Raw genomic sequence first — 7,375 nt, 5'->3', positions numbered from 1 at the left:
TCAGGGACGGTGATCACATTCTTCAACTGACAGGCTGGTGCGGTTCCACACCTGTTCCTCCCTTCGCATCCCTGCTCCTTCATCCACCTCAGGACCCCAGGTCACAGCATCAGTCCCCTGTGAGAGCTCACACACTGAAGCCTGATGACGCGTGGACAAGTCAGCCTGTAGCGCGTGCAGACAGCCCTTCAGAGGGCCTCCCCCACTGAGGCAGCATCAGCTGCTCCGCTGTGACCAAAGGGAGAAGCCTGAAGGAACTTTCTGACGTCTCCTGCAGCCGCCTCTTCAGAAACGGGCACTGTTCACCTGGGGCAGAGCATGACACGGCCCTCACAGCAGGGGAGTGAGCAGAAAGACCTGGTCAACAGAAAGGAGGCTGGGATACAGCTCGTAAAGAATGCTCAGGAAACAGCCAGGTTGGTGACTCTGAATCTGCTCCAAGATCCCTGGAGGGGGGCCCCTGATAAACGCAAAGGATCTCTGAAGGACCATTCCATGGCCCTCGCTGCACCCTGGCAGGTGAGAGATGGACAAGGAAGGTGTCTTGCCTTAGGACTCACAAAAGATGGTTCCCAGACTTCCCTGGTGGTACAGTGGAGAAGAATCCACCTGCCAATGCCGGGGACACAGGTTCGACCCCCTGGTCTGGCAAGATCCCACATGCCGCGGGGCAGCTAAGCCCAAGTGCCACAACCACTGAAGACCACGTGCCCTAGAGCCCATGCCCCGCAACAGAAGCCACCGCAAAGACAAGCCCCATGCACTGTAACTGCAGAGTAGCCCCTGTTCATCACAACTAGAGAAAGCCCAGGTGCAGCAACGAAGACTCAGCACAGCCAAAAATAAATAAAAATGCCTTTTAAAAAAGATATTTCCCTTTGTCCATCGCTGGACCCAACGGAGCCAGCCTTCTGCCATGCCTCATTCCCACCACGACACCTCCAAGCAGTAACTTAGTGCCTCAGGAAGAAAGGCTAAAGAAAGCAGCATTCTTCCCCGCAGTACTTAAGCCCAAGTGAGACGCTCTCTCTCTCCCCTAAGAACACGTAACACCTGTGTATGTAATGCTTGTAATGCCCCCACATGCACAGTCTGCCATAAGTAGGGCCCCGACGTGGAAAAAGCAAAGCAGGAAAGTACCAAGAACCAGGGCAGTAGAACGTGGTCCACAGGCTGGGGGGCTTAAAGAGATCTCAGAATCTCTAATCCTCTGAGTCAGGGAGGAGAGGGAAAGAAAAGGGGAAAGGATCTCTGGGGGTGGAGGATCACAATGGCCTGAACGTCAGGCCGTGCCTTATTCAATTCAACAGGCAGTGATCTATACAAGGCGCTGCACCAACTAACTCAGGGAATCTGAGAAGTTCTGCCTTTAACAGACTTCCCTATCCCTAGACACGTGCCATCTCCAGAAAGAGGGGGCAGGTAAAATCTCTCGTCTTCCTGGCAAAATGCCTCATTAGCTACTTACAAAACTGTCTGTGTTTAACTATTTATAAAGTTCGGGAAGAATGTGGAAAATCTACATTCCTGAATCACTCAAATGTCAAACAAATCTTCTGCCGGAAAAAAAAATTAAAATGTGGGTGTTCTATTTCCTGGCTTCAGGAAAGAGGTAGGCAAGGACAGGGCAAAAAGAACAGGAATTGCGGGATTGAGGAAGGTAGTGGAAGAGAAACCATATTCATTCAACAGCAGCTGGAGATCATTTATTCATTCAAGAAATACTGGGTTGGCCCAAAATGTGTGTTTGGATTTTCCCTTAATATCCTACAGAAAAACCCAAATGAACTTTTTGGCCAATCCAATATTTACTTATTGCTGGGCACTGGAGAGGCAATTAAAAACAGATTCAGCTGCTACTCCCCTGGAACTGGTCTAGTGAGACAAGGAGACAAACCAGTCATAGGAAAGTGTGTAATTTTAACTGGGGAAGAGCTCTGAAGGAAATGTGCCTGATTTAGATGAAGCCCCTGCTGAGAAGTGAAGAATGAATAGGTAGTCACCAGACAGAGAGAGGAGGAAAAGGTGTTCTAACAAAAGCAGCAGCAGGTGCAAAGGCCCTCCCACAGGAAAGAACACTAAGCGAGGAGAAGGGTGGTTGGAGACGATGCTGGGCAGGTGGGTGGCAGCCAGACCACCCCAGGAACTTGGCCTGGAAGGTCCAGAGAGCTGGAAGTGAGGAAAGGTTTTTCCAGATACACATTTTGAAAGAGGTTACTCCAGGAGCCAATGGAAACAGACAGGAACGGAGGCCAGGTTGGAAAGAAGAAAATCAGAGTAGCTGTAGAGAGATTAGGGAGGAAACCATGAGCCAATCTAGATGAGAGCTGATCGTAACCTGGGCGAGAGGGGGTAAGATGAGAGGTCTAAGAAAGCAGCCCCTGAGGTCAGCTTCGGCAAACACACGACACGTGTCCTAACATTTCCCACCAGGCCCGAGACCCTGAGGGACAGTGCTGTCAACCTTGGCGCCCTCGACGAGGCTTCAGGACCATCAACACCGCGCTCCATGCAGCACTTAACAACAGAGCAGATGAAACCTGATGACAAGGGCGTGCCACCAAGCCTGGCACTCACCGTGAGCCACAGAGCTTTGGGGGAGGCTCACCCAACTGTCCTCATCCATCTCCTGCCAATCCCAGAATCTAGCAAAAAAAAAAAAAGGAATGGCTCATATACCTCCTCCAGGAAGCCCTCCCTGACTAACCTCAGCCTCTCCCGTCAACTTACAACCACTTCAGCACAGAGCACACAGGTTTTCTTGTGTTCACAGGCATATTATTTTCCACATGACCTTTTTCATGGGAATGAGTTCTACCTCTCCTGTTAAACCAAAGACTTCTGAGGCCATGCCTCTGCCTCCTTCTGCATTTTGCAACCAAGCCTAAAATAAGCTATGTAAAGGTAGAAGCCCGATCACTGCTCTAAACCACTGACAGACAATGGAGGAAGCTCAAAAGCCAGAAGAAAACCACACAAGCTTTGGTCCAACTGCCCTTCCCATGCCAAATTTTTCCTCTGTGCTTTGCGTCAGCCAGCATTAATGGTCGAAGCACCAGTTTGGGGGCCAGAAATAGGCAAATTAAATCCCATCTCCCTTGCTTACCAGCTGTTTGACCTTAGGCCAGGTACTTCCCCTTCTCTAAGCCTCAACAACCTCATGTGTGTAACTCAAACAGCCATGATAATCTACTTCAAAAGGCTGAAGATGAAACAATACTTGTACCAAGCACAGTCCCTGATACACAAAATATGTTAAATAAATTTAGCAATATTACTGATATTACTGCCAATTCCACAGTTGGATCATTCTTAACTAGTAAACGGTCTTTCTCACGTTAAGCCAAAATCTGTTTCTAAGAAACTTCCTCCGATTTGTCCTGTTCCACCCTCTGGACCCACAGAGAGAACCCAAGGCGTCTCTACTCCAAGTCAAGTTTTCCCAGCTCCCTTCCCTTCAGCACATGCCATTGGTTCCCAGTCTCCCCACATCATGGTTACCTTCCCATGCATGTGGTCTAATTTAACAGGCAAAGCCAAAAAGTTCTGCATACCTGCATACTCACCAAGCATACAAACACATATGCATACTTCAGGTTCCCTGAGTATCATTTCTTCCACTCTGCTTGAACAATTATAAGGAAAGTTCACTATCAGAAAAGAGAAGAGTTATTGGAGAAGGCATTGGGGAGAACGCTGAAGCCATTAGAGTTGATTAGGCAGTGGTATGAGCACAGGCTTGGGAATATTCTTGGCTTTGAATCCCAGCTCTATCACTTACCACCTGGGCAAGTTGCCTCAGTTTCCTCACCTGTAAAACAGGGATAATAATAATGCCTATCCAGAAGGGTTATGAGGATTAATGTAAAATACTCAAAACATAGTAAAATCTCAATAAACGTTAGTTATTATTGTTGTTCAGTAAGTCGTGTCCGACTCTTTGCAACCCTATGAACTGCAGCACGCCAGGCTGCCCTGTCCTTCCCCACCTCCTGGAGTTTCCTCAAACTTACGTCCATTGAGTCGGTGATGCCATCCAACCATCTCACCATTCACTTATTTAAAGGGCATAGTCTACATTGCTCCAGAGGATAGATCTAGCACTGGGGAATATAAATTAAGGCCATTCAGACATCCAATAACCACTTATCGATTGATTGGTCAGGCACTGTGCTGTCAGGGCTACAAAGCTGGTAACACTTCAGCTCAAGCTAGCTGCGAAGCCAAATATGTAAACACACGATTATGCAGTGTGTTAAGTGCATTAAGGGAAGTAACAGAAAAGGCAACAGGACACAAAGGCAAGGGCAACCTATCCTACTTTGGGAGATCAGGAAAAACACTGCAGAGGACCATGGAGACGGCTTTTGAAAGTTAAGCAGGAGCTCATCAGGATGAGGGAGTAAGGTTATCTGGAGACAAAAGACACAGCTTGTACAAAGGCAAAGAGGCAGGAGAGAGTATATGGCAGGAGAGAGTATATGGCAGTAAGACAACAAAAGCTTATATTCACTGAATACTTTCTATGTTCCAAGAACTGTACTAGTGCTGTATATACATCATCTCACCACATCCTCTCTGCTAAATAGAGATTTTTATAATCTTTTATTTTACAAAAAAGTAATCTGAGGATAAGCAAATTTAAAAAAACTCTAACCTGCTCAAGGTTTCACACCTAGTAAGTGGCACAGCAGAACATGCATGCATCCATGTCTATCTGACTCCAAAGCCTTGAGCTCTTAAAAAACACCCTTTTAGACATAGTTATTACCCCCATTTTACAGATGAAGGAACTGAGGCAACTTGCCCAGTTGGTAAGTGGCAGGGCTGGGATTCAAAGCCAAAGATGTTCCCCAATCTGTGCTCTTTTGTTGTTTTTGTTTAGTCACTAAGTCGTGTCGGACTGTTTTGTGACCGCATAGACTGTAGCCCGTCGGGTTCCCCTCTCCATGGTATTTCCCAGGCAAGAAAACTGGAGTGGGTTGCCATTTCCTTGTCCAGGGAATCTTCCAGACCCAGGGATCAAACCCACGTCTCCTACATCAGCAGACAGATTCTTTACCACTGAGGCACTAGGGAAGCCTCTGTGCTTATCATCACTGCATAATCAACTCTACTGTCTTCCAGGCTTTCCTCAGGGCCTTCTCCAGGAAATGTTTTCTTTTCCGGTGGTGAACTTTCTTTATAATAGTTCAAGCAGGGTGACCAGCGCACAAGGGACAATGGCAGGAGAAAGACGTACAATGGAAGGCAAGGAACACAAGATAAATGGCTTGGGAGGATTGTGGCTGCATCTTGACATAACAAGGAGCCATCACAGGATTTCACAAAGGAAACAGGCCTGATCAGATCTGTAGTTTAGAGAGATGATTCTGACAGCTGTGTAAAACTAACTGGAGAAGGGCAAGAACAGAAGCAGAGAGAACACTTAGAAAGTTATCCTGAAAACACAGGCAAGAAATGATAAACGAAGTCAGTAGCTGTGAGAATGAAAAGGGCCAGATTCTAGGTGTTGGAGGCAGAATAATAGTATCTGATGTCTGCAGTAAGTGAGGGAGAAACAAGAGGACAATCAGCACTTAGGCCAGTACATTGTGATCATCTGTTCACTGCTATGCCTTGCCCAATAGCCCCACCTAGCATACTGCCTAGATATAGGAAATGTCCAACAAATGTTTGCAGCATATTCTAGATGAATGAATTACAAGTGCAGATGTGGCTGAGTAAGTGAAGGGGTGAAGTCCTTCACTGTGACAGGAGCTACAAAGGAGGAACAGATCTGAGGGACCAGGAAGGCTGGGTCAGCATTCAGCTAGGGATGATCAGTAAGCAAGTGGACCTCAAGAAAAGAGGTCTGATGGGAGCCAATTGGGGAGTAACCGTTAAATAGACGGTAACTGAAACTCTGGGTGAAATAGCCCTAAGACGGAGTGTAGTGGGTAGAAAGGAGGGGCTCGCGAAAGCTGATGGGGGCGGGGGAGGGCTGGGGCTTCGAAACCAGAGAGAAAGGAGTCGTAGAAGGCAAGTGAGGAGGGCAGTTCCAGAGGGAGAAGGTGGATTTTTAAATTAATGCAAGGGAAGAAAAAAGCAAAAAACTTACTATCTTCCCCAGCTGACCAAAAGACTGCAGAAGGTTGGGCCTGCCCGGATTCGGACATGGGGGAAGCTTCCCCAAGAGAGAAGTATTCAAGCAGGGTTTAGAAGGCCGGCCTTACACACTTAACTGTGACCAGGACAAACAAGCTAGAGCCCCCGCCAGCTGACACTCGTGGCCCAGGGCCCGCTTTCACTGCCCCGCCAGGACTCCAGCCCAGGCCCTTCCGCCACTCAGATTTTGGATACAGCCGCACTGATCAGGCCCGCTCCATCCTCACTTTTCCTTCAGTTCCCGCCCACACTCGTGCACATCCCGCTGGGTGGCACATGAATGTGCCTCGATTCTCCCGCTTCCCTCCGTTCCCCGCCACCCAACCTGTCCCTCGAGGGCATCCTCACCTGTCCCCCACCCCGGGAGGCCCAGGGCGCTAGCTCCCGGCTCTACGCGGCTTCCCCAGCACCACCCCGGCTCCCGCTTCCAGGGACGCCGGGGTGTTGCCCTGCAGCGGCCAACAACCACTTCCGGAAAGGGTACCAGCCTAGCAACTGAGGGTACCGCCTCTACCTGGAGTCAATAGGTCGCTGAATGAGAGCCTGGCATCAGATTGGTTAAAGGTCCCGTCGAATCACGGCGGCGTTCTGAACGTTTCCCGTTGTACGATGGGAGATGTAGTCCAATATACTAGACGGGGTTCCGCCTGAGTTTAAAAGAGGATTCTGAGTTTAGACATGAGGGGAATTTCTTCCTGAGCAGGAAAGGATCATTCACAGTATCGACAGTAACATGTATTAACTAAGGTAATTTTTGTCATAATTTTTAGTAGTATAATTAACATCAGGTGAATAATACACTGATCCTCAATAATCAACCTACAGGCTTTAATAAACAAAAGACTCTCTCGTGCTACTTATGAATTAAGAGACCACTACCCATCGTTTTACTGGAGCTCAGGGCTCAGTTTGCATGTCTGCAAGAAGAGGATAATAATATCTGTCTTAACTATTTAAAATAGCCTGTTTAAGAAGTAACAATGTGTAGCCCTCCACACACGCTGTCTAGCAGAAGGGTTACCACTAATATAATTTCAAAGGCTTTAGTTTTGTTTTCACAAGGGCAAATCTTCCTTTCTCTTACATGTCCTTAACCTCCTGAGGAAGTTTAAGACAATCCCAGCTCTGGCCACTACATCAATGGTGTAGGGAAAGAACAATTGGCCGGCTAGAGGTGGTCATCTTCTCTCATCCTACTCCACTCATGTCCTACAGCTGAAGTCATGTG

The 7,375-nt window shown here is 47.9% G+C and overlaps 1 protein-coding gene across 1 annotated transcript in view; it reads right to left on the bottom strand.

Moving 5' to 3' along the window:
• Positions 1-6,609, bottom strand: part of CEP164 (centrosomal protein 164kDa) — a 72,448-nt gene extending 65,839 nt beyond the window's left edge. The window contains exon 1 of the mRNA XM_010830643.1: positions 6,496-6,609. The gene's annotated coding sequence lies outside the window, so the exon portion shown is untranslated. The remainder of the gene's footprint in view (positions 1-6,495) is intronic.
• Between the last annotated feature and the right edge of the window lie 766 nt (positions 6,610-7,375).

The sequence above is a fragment of the Bison bison genome, unplaced genomic scaffold (assembly GCF_000754665.1).
Source record: "Bison bison bison isolate TAMUID 2011002044 unplaced genomic scaffold, Bison_UMD1.0 scf7180017864518, whole genome shotgun sequence".
NCBI lineage: Eukaryota > Metazoa > Chordata > Mammalia > Artiodactyla > Bovidae > Bison > Bison bison.
Note: the sequence above shows the minus strand (reverse complement) of the source record. Positions and strands in the feature narration are given on the sequence as shown.